Consider the following 20,691-nt stretch of genomic DNA (forward strand, 5'->3'; position numbering starts at 1 on the left):
TGCGAGGTACCACTGTATACCCAACGTCAAACTTGTAGTATGTGACTGTACAAATATATCTGCAACAATTAATGGTACCTCTAAACATCCAGGCTATTATCTATAGTATTAGAATTAATGTCTATGTTAAAATTTGGTGGCTTGTACAGAGCTGTGGATTTTACCTTATCTTTCATTGCATTTGATAATAAAGTTTGTGATCAGATAAGGCAATGCAGATTGTGCCACAGGAGGAGAGGGGACTTACTTCCTGAAATCTGTGACCTTGACTGCACCAATACCCACTTCAAATATTTTATCCAGTTCTCTCTTCTACTTCAGAAAGCAGTGACCTAGATCTGGCCTGTACGAACAATGCTGCTCAAGACAAGGGCTAATAAGGAAGTGTAATTAACAGGAGTTTACACAAGGAAACTCTACACATGGACATCACCAGATGGGCAGAATCGAAATCAGACTGATTATATTCTCTGCAGCCAAAGATGGAGAAGCTATATACAGTCAGCAAAAACAAGACCTAGAGCTGAATGTGGCTCAGATCATCAGCTTCTTATAGCAAAATTCAAGCTTAAACTGAAGAAAGTAGGAAAAACCACTGGGCCGGTAAGATACAATCTAAGTCAAATCCCTTATGAATACACAGTGGAAGTGAGCAACAGGTTTAAGGATTTAGATTTGGTGGACAGAGTGCCTGAAGAACTATGGATGGAGGCTCGTAACATTATACAGGAGCGTCTCCACCCCCATCGTTCTGCCCGGACACTGAGGTCCAGCGCCGAGGGCCTTCTGGCGGTTCCCTCATTGCGAGAAGCGAAGCTACAGGGAACCAGGCAGAGGGCCTTTTCGGTGGTGGCGCCCGCCCTGTGGAATGCCCTCCCATCGGATGTCAAGGTGATGGAAAACTACCTGACATTCAGAAAACATCTTAAGGCGGCCCTATTCAGGGAAGCTTTTAATGTATGATATTTTAATGTTTTTTTGGTTTCTGTGGAAGCCGCCCAGAGTGGCTGGGGAAACCCAGCCAGATGGGCGGGGTACAAATAATAAATTATTATTATTATTATTATTACAGGAGGCAGCAACTAAAACCATCCCAATGAAAAAGTAATGCAAGAAAGCAAAGTGGCTGTCCAACGAGGCCTTACAAATAGCAGGGGAGAGAAGGCAAGCAAAATGCGAGGGATATAGTGAAAGATACAGGAAATTGAATGCAGATTTCCAAAAAATAGCAAGGAGAGACAAGAAGGCCTTCTTAAATGAGCAATGCAAAGAAATAGAGGAAAACAATAGAATGGGGAAAACCAGAGATCTGTTCAAGAAAATTGGAGATATGAAAGGAACATTTTGTACAAAGATTACCATAATAAAGGACAAAAGTGGTAAAGATCTAATTGAAGCAGAAGACATCAAGAAGAGGTGGCAAGAATACACAGAGGAACTATACTAGAAAGAAATGGATGTCTCGTATACCCCAGGTAGTGTGGTTGCTGACCTTGAGCCAGACATCCTGGAGAGTGAAGTCAAATGGGCCTTAGAAAGCACTGCAAACAACAAGGCCAGTGGAAGTGATGGTATTCCAGCTGAACTATTTAAAATTTTAAACGATGATGCTGTTAAGGTGCTACACTCAATATGCCAGCAATATGCTTAAAATTCTACAAGGCAGGCTTAAGCAGTATGTGGACCTAGAACTCCCAGAAGTGCAAGCTGCATTTCGAAGGGGCAGAGGAACCAGAGACCAAATTGCAAACATGCGCTGGATTATGGAGAAAGCTAGAGAGTTCCAGAAAGACATCTACTTCTGCTTCATTGACTATGCCAAATCCTTTGACTGTGTCGAACACAGCAAACTATGGCAAGTTCTTAAAGAAATGGGAGTGCCTGATCACCTCATCTGTCTCCTGCGAAATCTCTATGTGGAACAAGAAGCTACAGTTAGAACTGGATATGGAACAACTGATTGGTTCAAAATTGGGAAAGGAGTACGGCAAGGCTGTATATTGTCCCCCTGCTTATTTAACTTATATGCAGAAAGGTTGGGCTGGATGAATCCCAAGCCGGAATTAAGATTGCTGGAAGAAATATCAACAACCTCAGATATGCAGATGACACAACATTGATGGCAGAAAGTGAGGAGGAATTAAAGAACCTTTTAATGAGGGTGAAAGAGGAGAGCGCAAAATATGGTCTGAAGCTCAACATCAAAAAAAAACGAAGATCATGGCCACTGGGCCCATCACCTCCTGGCAAATAGAAGGGGAAGAAATGGAGGCAGTGAGAGATTTTACTTTCTTGGGCTCCATGATCACTGCAGATGGTGACAGCAGTCATGAAATTAAAAGACGCCTGCTCCTTAGGAGAAAGGCAATGGCAAACCTAGACAACATCTTAAAAAGCAGAGACATCACCTTGCCAACAAAGGTCCGTATAGTAAAAGCCATGGTTTTCCCAGTAGTGATGTATGGAAGTGAGAGCTGGACCATAAAGAAGGCTGATCGCTGAAAAATTGAGTGCTCACTGGAAGGACAGATTGTGAAGCTGAGGCTCCAATACTTTGGCCACCTCTTGAGAAGAGAAGACTCCCTGGAAAAGACCCTGATGTTGGGAAAGATGGAGGGCACAAGAAGAAGGGGACGACAGAGGATGAGATGGTTATACAGTGTTCTCGAAGCTACAAACATGAGTCTGACCAAACTGCGGGAGGCAGTGGAAGACAGGAGTGCCTGGCTTGCTCTGGTCCATGGGGTCACGAAGAGTCAGACACAACTAAACGATTAAACAACAACAACACACAAGGAAAATGCTACCAGAATGCATGCTCTCCCCATCCACTTGGATAAGTGGATCTTCACCTATCTTCACCAGGATTTAACTCATGATAAAAATAAAACCATTACCCACACTGACTAAAAATGAGCTTGGAGACACACACTGAACCCAGTTTTGAAAAACATTTTCATTCTGCTCTTCAGGCACACAAAGTGGCTTGCAGATGAATAAAAAATATCTTCCCTGTCCTCAGAACACAAAAGGTAAGTGGGGTGGAGGGGGAGCAAGCTCACACAACATCCTTAAAAGGACCTGCAAGGATGTAAACCATGGGTAGGCAAACTAAGGCCCAGGGGCCAGATCCGGCCCAATCGCCTTCTCAATCCGGCCCACGGACGGTCCGGGAATCAGAGCGTTTTTACATGAGTAGAATGTGTCCTTTTATTTGAAATGCATCTCTGGGTTATTTGTGGGGCATAGGAATTCGTTCATATTTTTTTCCAAAATATAGTCCAGCCCCCCACAAGGTCTGAGGGACAGTGGACCCCCTGCTGAAAAAGGTTGCTGACCCTGCTGTATACTGTTCAGGGATGAGGAGGTGCCAAAAGGAGATGGCGTCTCAGCAGAACTGATGGCGTGGACCCTGCTTCCCATCTTTCCACTGCTGCAGCCAGATGGAATAGCTACTGCTTGGAGACAGCTGAGGAAGAGCAAGGCAGCTGGTCTCTTAGGTACGCCTATGCTTCCCATCTCTGCTACTGTCTGATGGACAGTCAAAAAGGGAGGCAGGGAAACACACTCCCGGGTGATATCTATGCTTTTTCAGCTAACATTATGCTCCAGAATTAGCATTCTGTACTCGTTAGCAACTGATTATCTACTTCTGGCTGTCCAGAAATAGGTTGTATTTAATGTTTTTGAATTTCATATATGCTGCGCAGTGCATAGAAATCTGAAGTCTGTCTATGGTCAGTCTTCTACAGATTACAGTGGTACCTTGGTTTGCATACTTCTTGGTTTGCATACGCTTTGGATTATAAACACGTCAAACCCAGAAGTGTGTGTCCTGGTTTGCAACCTTTTTTTGGATCACAACCCAATTTTTTTGGATTATGAACAATATTTTTTTTGAGGCCCCATTGACAAAAGCACGCCTTGGGTTACAACCCGTTTTGGTTTACAAATGGACCGCCAGAACAGATTATGGTTGTAAACCAAGGTACCACTGTACATGAACAACTCTGGATAGCAGGCTTGTTTTGGGAAAGCAAGAATAAAGTTGTTTTCCAAGCAAAGATTAAGACATTGGTTGGTGATTCCCATCATGGCCCTATAAATTTATTTTTCTTTTTTTAAGCAGGAACCTGAATACAGTGCTACATGAAACACGCAAAATAGCAGACAGCAACCTATTGACTGCTTTACAGAATCTTCAGTTTTATTTTAAATGTGCATATAAATTACTCTATTACAAAGAGGTGCTAGAAAAATATCCTGTCAAACTGAGGGCAGGACCCATGTGAGTTATGCTGGCTCATATCGAGATACACCTTGATCCCAGCTTTGAAATGATAATGCACTCTGAGTAAACAGATGAAATAGCTAAGCAATTCCTGTTGTTCAAGTTAAGGAGGTGGTTTCACATTAACAATACAAATTCAGACACCAAAGACATTGGAGATCAAGCTGAAATTATTAACATGGTAAGAGCACATGGACTGGAATTAAGCCTTCACCACATTACATGCCAACACTTAAGAATTAAGGTTGGGGGTGGGGGATAGGCAGCATGGTAGGATTATTTCATAGTTCTTATATTTATACTTTTCCAAATGTCAAGAAACTACAGTATGAAGAAGAATGGTGAGATTACTGTATTTTTGGAAGTTTTCCAATCTCTTTTTGTCCTCCTTTAAGTGTAAGCCAAAACTCTGCTGTCCTTTCACAACCTGAATAGGATACACTGGTCTTGCTGTTAGGGATCACTCCCTCTTACTAGAAATCCACATGTGGCCTCTAATGTGGTCAGCCTTAACCCAAGTTTCAGAACCAGCAGACCCATCTGACCAACAAAGCAATTGCATCCAGTCTCAGGAATTAACAGGTAGGGTTCAGATACATTTCACCAGTTTCTTTAATATGGAAAATAAACAGTTTAAGAGTGGAAAGAGAGATTTGGGTATTCTAACCTTATATCCATGTTCTGCATGTAATTCCCAGTTGATAGCTGCTTAGAGACTTTATAAGAGAGCTAGCCTGTGGAACATGTCACTGCTTGGAGAGTAGAATGGACAGAGAAGCTGCCCATTCCTGTTATGTTCAGACACGGACACACTAAGGTGTAAAAAGAACACCTGCTTTGTTCTTTGAATGTACCAAGACTACTAACCCTAATGTTCTAATACTGTAGCTCAGTCAGGTTTCTCTATTGGCTACCCTTGCCAGAACATCCTCAAAGCCCATTCCAGGAGTCGAAGGGATCCCCTCATTCTACAAGACAGAGATGTTTTGCCACAGGCCTGGAACCATCATTTCTCAACACACTTTCTTATGCAGGCCCACTCTCCTTTACACTAGGAAGGGACTTTATCAGATCCATCAAATTGCTGTTAAGGCTACTGCAGTTACTAATCAAGCAAATACACTCCCTTCCCTATTATTGCATGTAATAGACCCTAGTTAAAGAAATCTTCAAGGCACAGAAATCTTTTTTTAATTATGCTTGTGGCCTCAACAACTGTGCATAACAAAGAAAACATAGGGAGGAATGTTTACCTATTTAAGGTAATTATTTAAGTAATGCGGACAAGTACCTTTCACTTGGTCGGAATGGTACATACATAAGCCCACTCTGTGCCCACATGGTATAAGGGTTTTCCTGCTTCAAGGATCTAAGAAAACAGCCACTTTCCCCATATATAGAAATCGCTTGCACTCTCATCTTATTTCTACTACAACCATTATCCATTTTGCAGCATGAATACCTTGAAGTCTTAAGCATTCCAGAAATCAGCCATGAAAGGCAAGAGTAGGGTGGCAAATCTTGCTACAAAATCCACGTTCCACTGGACTCAATGTCCATAGGATAAAGAGGTGCCAAATTCAATTTCAAAATTACAGTATGAAGAAGTAGCTCATTCTTGCTCCACACATACAACAACATCACGTGCCCCACTGTAAGAAAGCTGAACTGCAAACTCATCTCCTATCCTACCCCTTTCTATCTATCCTAAAACCTGGACCTTGTGTAGCCGCTCCACCCATACAATTTTTAAACTAGATAATAACAAACCTCCTCCCTTCTTCCAGAGCACCCACCCTTAATATTACAGAAGTTTAACATTAATTGAACCTCACTTACTTTGGATATGCACTTTCGGTAGCGAAGATTCACACCTTCAGTGCCTTTTGAACCACCCATTAATAAAGAACGCTCTTAGATGGACAGTCAGATACTTAAAATGCTGTTTCAAAGCACACCCAATGAAATATGAATGGTGCTTTAGCCTCTGTAGCACACAGAGGCTGGGCGGATACAGGAAAATAGCACATTCAGGTTTCTGAACATCCTACACAGGATGGAAGACTGTAGGCACTTACTCAAGCGCTCCAAAAATAATGTTTAGCATTGTTATGACTTTGTGGGTGCCAGACTTTCAAATCCCTGGATCTAACAAGTACAAGAAGCTAATCAAGCCAGGCTAGCTTCCTGAACTCCTGGGTCCAGCAAGTGTTGAAATACAAGCCAGGTTAGCTTCCTGCTGTGGTAATCACCAGGGGTGATGGGCCATTAAGAGAACAAAGGAAAGGGGGCTTTGTGTCAGATGGGTGAGCTTCAACTCAAGGATAGAGGGGGGAAAGTCTGAACTATGTGAGTTGAGTTATGTGAGCCAGAAGCTGGGAGAAAAGCTCCAGGCTGAAGAGGCCTCAGAGCAATGGTTGATTTCTATTTGAATCCAAGGCTGTAGCTATGGGAAAGGCAAGACATTTTTGGGGTGTTAATGTTTCTGCTATGCCTCATTCCAAAAGGAAACACAGACCCTGGGTAAACTCCTGGAATTTTGCACTGCTCAGAGATTGGGATGGCAAGCAACAGTATATTTCTGGCATTTATTCAGCTCAAGTGCAGCATTTATTCAGCTCAGGCTCCTACTTACTTGGTAGCATGCACAACTGAAGTCAATGGGATTTCTTCTGAGTGAACATGCATAGGATTGCACTGCAAATACAGTCAAATGCTTCAGGTTGGGCATCTTCAGGTTGCGCACCGCGCCAAACCCGGAAGTACCGGAACAGGTTACTTTCTGGTTTAGGCGCTCACGCTTTGCACATGCGCAGAAGGGCCGAATCACAACCCATGCGTGCGCAGACACGGCGCTGTGGGTTGTGAATGCTGCGGCTTGCGAACGTGCCTCCCGCATGGATCATGTTCACAACCCAAGCATCCACTGTAGTGTGTTCCCACTTAACTTGTAAAAGAATAAACTCTTTGGCTTCTTGACAGATTTTTATAAGTTTAAGAATGGTATTTTATGAGCCATCAAATATTTTGGAGTCCCTTCCCCACTCCCACTCCCCCCCCCCCCAGTCACAATAGGAAATGTCGACTCTAGATGCAAGAAAGCAGACAATGAGGGTATGTATATTAAGATTACTCTTGGGAAGAATAAGAGGATTTTTCAGAGAGAGAGAGAGAGAGAGAGAGAGAGAGAGAGCCCTTCAGATAGTTGATGGTTGGGTTGAAGAGAGTTTTGCATCTTAATGTTAAAAAATCAACTTCAAGATGCCAGCAAATCTGTAGGCGGACTTGTTCCCTCCCTCTAGTTTCAGCTTGAATGTTGTTTCCAAACTTCAGCAGCAAACCTAGCTTAGAGACCTAATTATACTCATACCTGATATCAGCCACTGTACTGGCTTATGTGCTTGTTCCTCTGCATACAGCTCTTATTGGCCAGAGAAAACAAAGCATTGTTCCTTTTTTAAAACTGGTCCCAATCCTCACTGTACTTTGTCCCTAAATGACTCCCACAGACACACCTGTGGAGTCCAAGCTTTATTCCTCTGTAATGAACTTCAGCAGAAAGTAGTTGCAAGTAGCAGCTGGGTTAACAAATCCATGGAAGAGTCACTGTGAGGAGGATATTGTAGGGTAAAGCTGAGTGAGGGAGCTTCAGCAGCCAATCAAAACTATTTAATCAATTGGCATTGTTATATTTTATTCATATTCTGCAACTTTTTATCTCTATTCTTCCTAACACATCTGTTGTCCTATCCTCTTTGTGTGCAGACTGAGATCATGGCATTGGGAAGGGAGGGTATACCGTATTTTTCGCTCTATAACACGCAGATTTTTTCTCCTAAAAAGGAAGGGGAAATGTCTGTGCGTGTTATGGAGCGAATGTGTGGTCCCTGGAGCCGAAAAATGAGGCAAAAATCAAACCGCGCTTCAGGGAGAAGGGAAGCCTGAAGAGAGGAAGTGGCAGCTTTCCTGCATTCTGCCTCAGGGTCTTACTGCCCGCCCTCTCTGTTTCGTTGCTGTGTTTGCTCAAACGGAACAAAGAGCAGGGGAAGCCCCTCCCCTCCAGGCAATTAGAGGGGAAAGCAGAGCGTCCGTCCTTCTATCCTCTCCCTGCTCCGGAGGAACAATGTTTGTGAAGGGAAGAGAGATTACAGGTTCGGCTTAAAATTCTGATTTGACTTCCTGCTTTTTGTTTTTGGAGACACACAGCATTCAAATATGCTTTCTTCCATTTAAAGAGGGAGAGAGAGAGAGAGAGAGAGAGAGAGCACACGCTGGCTGGCTTGTGTGGGTGGATGGGTGGGGGGAAACTTTTGCCTTCCTTTCCTCACGTTATAGCCCTCTCCTGCATTCTTAGCCTTCTGTGTTTTTCCTTCCCTCCCCACTTAAAATGTGGTTACAAAGCATGGATCCACATGGATCCTCAGGATCTTTGCATTGGGTCACCCCAAATTCACCATCACAGCACATAGCATGTCCATGGCTACAGCCTGCCCCCCCCAAAAAAAAATCACGCACCCACTGTTGCCTGGGGCTGCAATGGTGCAAAAACGTGGTTACAAAGCATGGATCCACAGGGATTCTCAGGATTTTTGCATTGGGTCACCCCAAATTCACCATCAGATCACATGTCTGTGGCCACAGCATGAAGCACAAAAATGATACGTCCACTGTTTCATTCAGAATATTTTTTCCCTTGTTTTTCTCCTCTAAAAACGATGTGCGTGTTATGGTCAGGTGCGTGTTATAGAGCGAAAAATACGGTAACTCTCTTTAACAGATGGACTCACCCAGTCATTAATCAGGATTATCGAGATCTTCCTGCTAGTTATATGTAAATGAAGATTTTTAACCACTCTACCTGGACATCTTCAAAGGCTTAAGAGAATGCTTTTCACTTCTTTGCTAGTAAGCACTAAACTACAATGATGCCAAAATACTGGGTCTATGAATGATGCTGGTTTAACCCTTTACCTCCAGCTACATTTTCTGCAAGTTACTTTTGCCCCACAAAGAAAAGCTTTACACACCTACAATACTATTCCAAACTAACAATTACAAGGTCTTATTTCAAAAGGCTGTGTTAAATTCAATCTGCTTGCTAAAAGGATTTAGAGTGACACAAAACTGTAGGTGTAGAAGTTTTTAAGTTTTCAGAGCATACAATGCATGCAATGACCCACAAATGCCTTATTATATGTGTTAATCGGTTAAGAAAATGAAGGCTTAAATTATCAATTGACAGTTATGTACCAACTTTAAATTTCAAAATGGGTTCATGGTGTTTCAATATGATCAGATAGACAAACATACTGCAAGTGTGCTAAATGAATGCTGAGAGACAACTAGAAAAGCTCCTTTAAGTGTTATACCAGTGCAGCCAAGCAATAATCTGCAGGTTTAAGAAGTCTGAGAAGGGTTTATCTTCAATTAACAAAACCAAAGAATTTACTTGTTTCTCACACACACACACATTTATCTCTCTGCAGAATCAGGCGATTTCAACCTCTCGTTTCCAAGTTGACTTCAGTCCCATAATTCAGCTATTTCTCAGGCCAACTATAAAGTTCCATTCATGTTCTTTAGTACTCTGTAATTTAGTCATGTATGTTCCTGAAGCTGCACAAAATTAGCATTATCTGTGAAGAAAATCATTTAAGAGAAAGCAGCATATCCACAGGTATGTACAAAAACTAGCATCAGGGCTGGCCTGAGCTACTTCACTCAAGGCAGTTCCTACACAGCTAAAACGACGACAACACAGAAGTGTTAAGTGAACCCATGTTCACCATTATTTGTGAAAAATATGACAAAATTGAGATGATAAAGACTTTTTTTGCATTTCCCCCTAAATAGAGATTTATTATTCAAGACTGGATTGATGCAATGCAATCCCTTGAGCATGAGCCAGAAACTGCAGTTAACAACCATGTTGATAAATATGGCATAAAAAAGGTAAAGGGACCCCTGACCATTAGATCCAGTCGTGGCCGACTCTGGGGTTGTGGTGCTCATCTTGCTTTATTGGCCAAGGGAGCCGGCATACAGCATATTCTACTTCTAATCCTGCATCACAACGGAAAGGAACAACATCAAGTGACCTTGTCTTGTCATTGATATTTGTACCAGCATTCTGCATCAGTTGGTAGAAGTAGGTTTTGTCTAGCCCTAACTGGTACATTCTTCTGCTTACTGGTACATTCTTCTGGTACTACTTCTGCTTCATTGACTATGCAAAAGCCTTTGACTGTGTTGACCACAGCAAACTATGGCAAGTTCTTAAAGAAATGGGAGTGCCTGATCACCTCATCTGTCTCCTGGGAAATCTCTATGTGGGACAAGAAGCTACAGTTAGAACTGGATATGGAACAACTGATTGGTTCAAAATTGGGAAAGGAGTACGGCAAGGTTGTATATTGTCTCCCTGCTTATTTAACTTATATGCAGAATTCATCATGCGAAAGGCTGGGCTGGATGAATCCCTAGCCGGAATTAAGATTGCTGGAAGAAATATCAACAACCTCAGATATGCAGATGACACAACCTTGATGGCAGAAAATGAGGAGGAATTAAAAAACCTTTTATTGAAGGTGAAAGAGGAGAGCGCAAAATATGGTCTGAAGCTCAACATCAAAAAAACGAAGATCATGGCCACTGGGCCCATCACCTCCTGGCAAATAGAAGGGGAAGAAATGGAGGCAGTGAGAGATTTCACTTTCTTGGGCTCCATGATCACTGCAGATGGTGACAGCAGCCACGAAAAGATGCCTGCTTCTTGGGAGGAAAGCAATGACAAACCTAGACAGCATCTTAAAAAGTAGAGACATCACCTTGCCAACAAAGGTCCGTATAGTAAAAGCCATGGTTTTCCAAGTAGTGATGTATGGAAGTGAGAGCTGGACCATAAAGAAGGCTGATTGCCAAAAAATTGATGCTTTTGAATTATGGTGCTGGAGGAGACTCTTGAGAGTCCCATGGACTGCAAGAAGATCAAACGTATCCATTCTTAAGGAAATCAGCCCTGAGTGCTCACTGGAAGGACAGATCCTGAAGCTGAGGCTCCAATACTTTGGCCACCTCATGAGAAGAGAAGACTCCCTGGAAAAGACCCTGATGTTGGGAAAGATGGAGGGCACAAGGAGAAGGGGACGACAGAGGACAAGATGGTTGGACAGTGTTCTCGAAGCTACCAGCATGAGTTTGACCAAACTGCGGGAGGCAGTGGAAGACAGAAGTGCCTGGCGTGCTCTGGTCCATGGGGTCACGAAGAGTCGGACACGACTAAACAACAACAACTGGTACATTATATTTTAACAGTGTCCTTTGTGAACATACCATTTATGAAAGAATGCAGCATGATCAGAAAATAAGGTAAGGCAAGCCCTGCTGGTTCAGACCCAAAGGCCCGTCTAGTCCAAAATCTCGTTCTTACAGTGGTCAATCAAATGCCTATGGGAAGCCCACAAGCAGAACCCGAGTGCCATAGAGCTCTCACCACTTGCAATCCCAGCAGATGGTACTCAGAATCATATGGTTCTGGTTGGGGGGGGAGCCCTGGTTGGGGGGGGAGGGCTATCACTTGACCTCTGCTTGGTCATGTTGCTGCTACTTACTGGGCGGTAGAGGAAGAAGGGTGAGACAGCACCATGACTGGTACAGCACACAAGCGCACCAGCAGAATAAATCCAGCACTCCCACTCCACTGATCTCACTGCTGACACCCCCACACCCCCACACTTCCTGGTAACCAGGGGGTCAGGTGAGTGCTGCTGCTACCTCCCCTCAAATTATCTGCTGCTGTATAAAGTAGTGGTTTAATTTGCCTGTTCTGAATCTTCCAACATTCAGCATAAAACAATCTATTCTCCCTGGCCACTTTCTCCAAACATGAACAATACACACACATACACCTTACTTTACGCTAAAAAGCCCCAAATGTTGCCACCTTTCTTCAGGGTGGTGATGCGCCAATTTCAGTTCTCACAAATAGAAAGGATTGAAAAAAAGACTACCAAACAGCAGTGGCGTAGCGTGGGGGGTGCAGGGGGGGCCGGCCGCACCGGGCGCAACATCTGGGGTTAGGGGGCGCAAATTCACGGGTTAGGCGGCGCAAATCCACGGGTTAGGGGGTGCAAATTACTTGTCTTGCCCCGGGTGCTGACAACCCACGCTACGCCACTGCCAAACAGAAGTCCTAATGTGCATCTGAAGGACACTATGGCAGTAAAACATTATTCATGTCCCCATGCCTATAGCCAGAGTCAGGGATTCCATCCCACTGAAACACCATTCTCTCTGCTTAAGAATGGCAACACCGAAGTCGAGTGGGGAGATAAGGAACCAGGGGGCAGAAGATCAAGCAAACAGGCTGCTTAAACGAAGCTTTCAGCTTTACTCCATTAGATAAAGTAGTTGTAGATTAAGAGAACAATTTTATTATAAACAGATTTACTCCAAGAGTTGAAAAGGCCATGCCCCATGTATCTGGCTTTAACTCTCTCATTTGTTTCTTACAGGAAAGTTCGCTTTGATAAGATTACACTAGAAATGGTGTGGGAGGGGTGAGAGGTGTAGTCCTATTTGCCAGAACACACAACTATCTGATTGTGGCCTGAATCAGTACTTGCAGCAGAACGTCCCACCTGCTTCCATTGCATTCCATGAAACATAACTGGTTATATATAGGAAGCGGGGAACCTCAGGTGTGGGGCCAGAATGTGGCCTTCCCGATCGCTCCCCCTTTCCCTAGACCACACCAGCACCTGCTCCAGACCACTCTTCAGAGCCTTAGCCTTAAGGCTTGAATGAGTCCTTGAACTCCGACAATGCCTTCTTGTGCTTCTCCAGATGGAGAGGGGTGTGTGCAGAGGTATAAGTAGAAGCCACTGGTGTTTACATGGCTAAAGTGCAACCTGCTGCACAAAAGCAGAAGCTATATCTGTTGCTCTGCCCTGCCCGCTTTGGTCTCTGGCACAAACTGCCACCCTGGCACAAACCCCATGTTCTATAGGGTTGCTGCCTAAAGGTGGTTTCTGCACCACCACCAGCAAGAACGGCACATGTTTTCTTTGTCATAAACTTTATTCACAAAAAAGCATATTCATTTTCAAAAACCGCTATCAGTTAAAGCTGACTTTAGATACATGCGTGGATGGTGTTTTACCTGTAAATGATAATTTAAAGAACATGTGCTATGTTTAAAGAAAACAGTATTTCTGCATTGTTTATCAAATTTGTCTCCTCAAAAGTTTGTTTGTTATAACTCTTTAACAACATGAGGCTTGCAATGACAGGCATACAGCATACAGAAACAAGCAACAGCACAATCCATCTCCATCATAGCTTTCTTGTATTTGTTTCATAGCTTCTGTGAGAATCCAGATACTAACAATTTCCACAATTATCAGTGAATTAAGTTTTGCTAATGTACCGTAGTTTTCCATGTATAAGACAAGAGGTTTTTTTTACTAAAAAAGGATTAAAAACTGGGGGCATCTTATATATGGGTTGTGGGTAGGGGTGACTGGTGATTGGTTGCAGCTGAGAGCTGCAGATTGTCATTGGCGATTGTAATGTGATTGGTTGCTGCGGCAAGGGCTGCTGAGGATTGCTATGTGGCTGCAATTGTGGTTGCTATGTACTTCCACTATTGGCGCTTGAGTAGACGCTTGTAGCAGACACGAGTGATCGTTAGCGAGCGGTGCAATTGATTGCAACTGTCGGGTTAGCGATTTACTGTATCCTCCCCCCCCCCAAAAAAAGCTCAAAAACAACTTTGGGCCATTTTCTAAAATTGGAGTCCCCCAAAATAGGGGGCATCTTATACAAGGGGGCGTGTTATACACGGAAAAGTAAGGTATGTTCTCTAAATAGTAACTGAAACTATGTTGACATTTCAACACTAATCCCATCTGAGTCGACCCACTGAAATCGGTGCACTTCGATATGTTGATTTCAGCGGATCTGCGCAGAGTATGCTTGAGTTGGATGCTACCCACTGTAGACCCTATGTTTCTTGTTATGATCCCAGCTGCATGCGCACAGAGAGACTGCAGTGGAGCCCCAAAGAGCCTTCTTTTTCCTCCTCAAACTCAAGTGCATTCCCATTTGCAGCCCTGGATTGAAAAGGAAGTGCTGGACAGGGAGGCAGGAAGTGTACCAGGAAGTGCATCCAGCATGCATACTCCAGGCAAGGAGGAAGATAGGCCCCAATTTATTGATGCCTTCTCATGTACTTCCTTCATGGTGAGAGATATGCATCCTGCAATTGCATAAGTTAAAGATTTCTTAGTATTTTTAACTCAGTATTTGCCATGGATGGAACATTACTTCAGTAAAGTTACTATTCAAAAACAAATGCAAGAAAGAAGACCTGTACGTCTGGGCTTTGCAATGAATGCCTATAGCTATGCTTTTATAAATTTGAATAAGTATTGTTTGTAATTTGTTTCTTCATACAAGACACTTTTCCAGCGCAATTACCAAGTGACTCAGCCTGTAAGGGCAATAGGACACTTACATAGCCTCTCTCATCGAGAGAACAATACTTTGCATTGTTAATTAGGGTTTAGCATCCCAGGCAAGCAAGCCTTGCAAGTCTTATTTTCATATATAAAAAAACAGGAATCAGATCAAACAGGTTAAGAAGCTTGCCCCTAGTGAGCTAGTAGAAAACAAGGAGAGAGAAGAGAAAGACACCTTTTCCCTCCACTGTGTTATTTCTTACCACACCAATTCCTTAATATATAAAACCCTGGAATAAATAGCCAACAAGTACTCATAATTGGAACAAGACGTTTTCTGCTCCCATGACTCTCTCTTAACTCTGACCTGAAGTGGCCATCTCTAATGGTGAGAACGTCATTCAAATTCCACTCTCAAATTGCTTCTTGGCTGCGATTATTGGCCTGGATGCCAATTGTAAAGATAGTTTACGTACTTTGCTGCACTAGCATGCAATGCAAGTATTCCGTATGTGGCTCTTGAGCACACTGACAGCTATGGCCCATGTGTTTCTGCTAGTACAAAGCACCTAAATAGGGTTAAAGTTAGAACTTAAAACCATTTTACCAGTCACACACACACACACACACACACAGTGAATCCTGTGAATTGTAGTCTTGTACAATTGTAACCTAAATTAACTGGGTGGTGGATCAGACTGTTAGTTACCAATGGTAAATTAAAGTTGGAATCTAAAGATAAGATTCCAACCTACCTGTGTCACTCAGGAGAGATATCCAGGATCCTTTGTTTTGCATTTTTCAAAACAATCTCTGTTTAAATACACACAATACATATAACAACATAATAAAGAACACTTCAAACACTGGCACTCCAAAGCCAGGGTAGATAGCAATGGGGTAGCATATCTAATTAAGCCCAACATGAGAGAACGAATTGAAGAGCCAATGAATTCAGAGAGACCCATTCGCACTGAATTTCACAAGTCAGTGATAGCATCACATTCTTGCAAAATATTTACAAGCCTGATGTTGAGCAAGCATTGTGACAGATTAAGTACTGCTGCAGATTATTGAGCAAACCTTCCTGCCATTAGTGCCAAGAGGAAAGATTGGTACAAAATACCATCAAATATCATCATTCATTCAAACAAACAAAACAAAACAAAACAAAACGGCCTCTCTTTAGGATTATCTCCACTTTACTATGAATCTTTCAAGGAGCCATGGAAGGAGGTGTGTTTGCCTGTTTAAAAAGTCACCTACTCAAGCAGCTGTTGTTAACCTTATTCAGTAGGGAAAAAAGGCTGTCAGCAGATCTTATTTAAGTAACTGGCAGGCATAAAGGAAATACCACCTGCTGCAGATTTTGTTAAGGATCTTAATCTGTGCTTTTTTCACAGCATATGGAATGAATAATATTGGTAGGTATAGTCTGATAGTATTAACGTGACACAAAATACTAACAATATTTTTTAAATGATGCAGCACTAGAACAATCAAGGGTTGCCATATTTCAAAAAGTAAAAAGTAATTTTTAACACGATTTCTGCTCAGCCTTCCACTATCCACCAAAAGACTCATTCAAAGGTATATTTGCAGTGGAGATATCTACACAAACTTTGAAGTCAGGAGAACAGGAGTAGAGTCCAAAGTGCAAATTCTTAAGCAACTCAACCTGTGTGAGCTCCTGTAAGAAATTACCGTACCTGATCCACACTGCATAGATCAGGGGTCTGCAACCCGCAGCTCCGGAGCCGCATGTGGCTCTTTTACACCTTTGCCACGGCTCCGGGGCGGATACTAGCGAGGGGAGGAGGCGCATTGTGCGCCCCGACACTCGCCACTGTGGCGGGCGCTGTACTAGCTGTGACGTCGCATGGGGGCAGTGCGTGTGTTAGTCACACACCGTCCCGACGTCACCTTCCCGCCTGCTGTCAGATCGCGGCTCCGGAGATATATTTGTTTTAAATGTCACAATGGTTTTGCGGCTCCCAGTTTTTTCCCCCTTCAGAAACGGGTCCAAGTGGCTCTTTTTGTCTTAAAGGTTGCAGACCCCTGGCATAGATGAAGGTGCAGACCAGAACTTAACTATCCACCAACTTTTGTACTTACAGGAACATTGTGGGGGTTTATTGGCAACTTAACGATAAGGAAAATGCGAATTTAAATACACATTTTAAAATACTACTTTAAGAGGGGGTTTTTAAAGTACAGATTAATTGAGAAACAAATGAATTGTGGGTAAAATGTGAATGCGACAAACCAGAAAATAGGTGAAAAAACAAAACAATATGTGGCTGGAGTATGTACACCTCTTAAAGGGGCAGAAAGCCATCCACAAATCCCCACACTCGTAGTGCAGTGAAGACAAATCCAAGAGGAACTCAGATGGACTTGAAGAATCAATCTACACGCGCTCCCCGCCCCCAACTGCATATGCACACACCTCCTTAAATAGACACACAATTTCACACTATGCAGGGCACACACATGGTCAAGTAGCATGCTGATAGGAAGACTAGCACACAAATGCATCAACAAGTGCCATCAGAAATGCTGATCACATTCCTTTAAAGTTCAGTTTCTCGAAGCTTGCAAGCCACTATTCCATCTTCAATGTATTATTAATTGATGGTGATTATATGGACTTTGCAGCATGTATTAACACAAGCCATTCTCCTTGGAGCAGCAGAAGAGTTACACTGCCCATTCTCCTTGCCATGTTTTGCTTACATTTTTATTATAGGGATGTCCCACTTCTGTGGCTTAGTATACTATTAAAGCTCTCCTTCTTCACCCATAACAGGGAACAGCATGCTTGCAACTGTCTGTAAACAATCTCCGACTTCCCGTCCACACCCAGCCAGCTTCTATCTACATTCCTCATCTACCGCACCTCATTTTTCCCTTTAGGTTCTAAAACCTCTCTTCGGATGACCTGTCACTTTTAGGACACTAAGAAATGTGCCACTAACACTTCAGGACGTCTTCGGTCACATAAGGATTTGGGACTTGCATAACACAACTTAATTGCCACATGACCCCCAAGTTTAGCATTTTTTCCTCCATGTATATGATTCACATAAACACACACACACCCTGCCAATCAAAAACACTTCCACCACCTGACACAGTGGCCTGCAGTCTTCCAAAACTTATGCCAAAACAGATCTGGTGGGTTGCAATGCTACACCCAGTTACCTGGGAGTAAGTACTACTGAGCTCAATAGGGTTTACTTCTGAGAAAACAATGTACACAGGCTCTCCCAACCCACCCAAACCTTTACTACAAATATGGGGAACCATCGGTTTTGCGACACTGCCTGCTCTCTTTATACTCTAACCAGCCTCATCAGTAACTGAAAGGAAGAAAAACTCTACAATTAAATGCTCTGATCAACTTATAAAAACTTGTCTTTTTAATATATATCGAAAAAGCTCGGGATCTCCCCCTAGTTTTAAAAGCAAGTCCAAGCAGCGCAGGCTATAAGCAGAGCGTGTGTCTCGAAAGCCACCTGTTCTTAAGCCCCAAGAGCGGAATTGAAAGAGACCCTAAAAGGTGCCGGAGTGCAAAATAGTTCACATCTGAGTAACACAGCGAGAAAGAACGAACACCCACACAAGCAGGATTGTCGTTTATTTCCGCCTCTGCCAGGGATGTGGCTTTGGGGTTGCCTATACCACGTCCTGTTTCTTCCTTTCTTTCAACGTGCCACATTTTTATCTGTTTGACGAGCGGTTCTCTGTCTCCCCCCTCTCCCGCCCTTTCTTTTTAAAGAAACAAGTACTGTACGCCCAGATCCCTTTCTCCCCAGCCGGAGGCTTCCCGGGGTTCCTCGAGGCAACGGCGTTGAGATCAGATCCGCACTCCGGGTGAATTATTTAGCGCCTGAGTCCTGAACCAAACGCCACCTGCTCCGCCGCGGCCAAGGGCAGGCGAGATAGAATTGCCCAGGGAAGCCAGGGCTGAGCCGGCGGCTCCGGGCAGGGCGCAGCCGCGGGAACCGGGACGCCTCCGGTCGGGAAGCGCGCCCGGACCTCCTTACGCAAGAACCCAAGCGCCAAACACGCGCGCGCGCGCCCTCCGGTGACTTACCGAGAGCCCCCGCTCAGCATGTTCCCCTCAGAGACAGGAGAAGCCGTCGGCGCTCCGGCTTCTTTCCCGGGGGGCTCCGCTGGGAGCCACGCACATGCCTTCCCCTCCTTGCGCGCGCGCGCGACTTTGCGCGAGGCTATACGCGCGGCACTGGCTGCCGGGACTGTCTTGCTCGCCAGAGCCCAGAGCGCTGGGGCTGGGCGTGGCTCCAGGCGAGCGAGCTCTCTCTCCCTCGGCCAATCCGAAGGCGGCCTGAGGGAGTCCTGTCAGCGCCAGCTCGCACGTGGGAGCAAAGCAGGGAGAGCTGAGGCGGCTTCCTTTTTTATTGCGCTCTCTCTCTCTCTCTCTCTCTCTCTCTCTCTCTCTCTCTGAAGGGCTTGAGAGAAAGGCTTCGCAGGAAGGAGGGTTTGAACTGGTGGAAGAGCGCAACCCTAAGCCTGTGAAAGGCAGAAAATAGAAGAGGCTCCCTTACACCGAGTTAGGCCATTGGGCCATCTGGCCCAGGTAACTTTTTCGGGCCAGCGCCGCCTTCTCGGTTCCATGAACTCATCCCCAGTGCCCCCCTTACTCTGCTGCACTCGATCCAAAGCATTATTTAGAACAGCGGTTTGCACGACCCACTAAGTCTTCATTAATTGCGCTCGTAGTCAAAATCCAACTGATGAACTTGATCCAGCGATACCAGCTTTACAGAGTCTGGTAGCATTCATTTACACCAGTGTTTCCCAACCACTGTTCCGCGGCACACTAGTGTGCCGCGAGATGTTGCCTGGTGTGCCGCGGGAAAAATTAAAAAATTCGAAAGATTATTTATTTTTTTTAAAGTCAAATTTTCGATTGGGGCGCCGTCACTAGATGACCCCTGGGGTTCCCTCCCTCCCTCCTGCTCTGCGCCTCCCTCCTCCTCCTCCGGGGAGGCCCTTCCTGGCTCTCGGCCAAGGCTTGGCGGCTGCCACTCACTCGCTCGCCCACCCGTCCCTCCATCCCTCCATCCCTGCACCCGGCCTCTCCCCCTCCGTCCCCGGCGCGGGGGCTGCCGGGATCCATAGTCCCCTCGCCCTTGGGCTCCGCGCCCGCGCGGGGTGCACGTACTACGTTTCCCAGCGTGGCCTGGCGGGCCGGGCGTTTTGTTTGAAGCGCTCTTCTCCCAGCCATGGAATGAGCGCAGCGGCGGTGGCCGGGCGGGCAGGGGCTCTTCCGCGCAGACCCCGCGCAGCCTGCCTGCGCCCCCTTGGAGATTGGGCGGCAGGATGGAGCCCGGGGATCCCCGCGGAGGCGGAGCGGCGGAGGCTGCCCCCCAGGTAGGGCTGCGTCGGGGTGTGTGTGTTTATTTTTGCAATGCTGCATCCGCGCCGGAGGGGACACAACGGACCGCGGGGAGACCCCTTGGTGGGTGTGCAAGGCAATGCATGCATGCAGGCGTTGCATGGAGTGCAGTGCAATGCAATGGCAACGTGGCGCCCTGCATGCATGCAACTTCCACCGGCGCTCCGGACTTGGCAGGTGAGGGGGGTCCCCAGTGGGCGGCAGAGAGAGGCGGGAGGGTGAAGGGGAGCCGGGGGGGAGCAGCGCTGCTCCCCGAGCCGAGCCCGGGGGGAAACTTCGGCGTCGTTGCGCCGGGTGTTGGAAGCGGAGGCTGGCGGGGGCCCCTCACCTGCAAAACCTGGTCGCCTCTCATATATTTCGTGCATTGCATTCATCGCCCGCTTTCTCCTCCAAGGAGCTCCCGGGGGCGCGCGTGGTTCTCCCCGTGTTATCCTCGCAACAACAGCCCTGCGAGGTGGGTCAGGCGAGTGGCCCAAGGAAGCACCCAGGGATTGTCCTGGCCAGGTGGGGTGATT

At 45.2% G+C, this 20,691-nt stretch overlaps 1 protein-coding gene across 4 annotated transcripts in view; it reads right to left on the bottom strand.

Moving 5' to 3' along the window:
- Window positions 1-19,039, bottom strand: part of MICAL2 (microtubule associated monooxygenase, calponin and LIM domain containing 2) — a 152,360-nt gene extending 133,321 nt beyond the window's left edge. Inside the window, exon 1 of one of the 4 annotated variants that reach the window (XR_014212334.1) lies at window positions 18,851-19,029. The gene's annotated coding sequence lies outside the window, so the exon portion shown is untranslated. Of the gene's footprint in view, window positions 1-18,850 lie in introns of all 4 variants that reach the window. The other 3 variants (XM_082192795.1, XM_082192794.1, XM_082192796.1) reach the window with 3 other exon arrangements.
- Between the last annotated feature and the right edge of the window lie 1,652 nt (window positions 19,040-20,691).

This window comes from Podarcis vaucheri (genome assembly GCF_965113315.1).
Source record: "Podarcis vaucheri genome assembly, chromosome: 1".
In the NCBI taxonomy this organism is placed as follows: Eukaryota; Metazoa; Chordata; class Lepidosauria; order Squamata; family Lacertidae; genus Podarcis; species Podarcis vaucheri.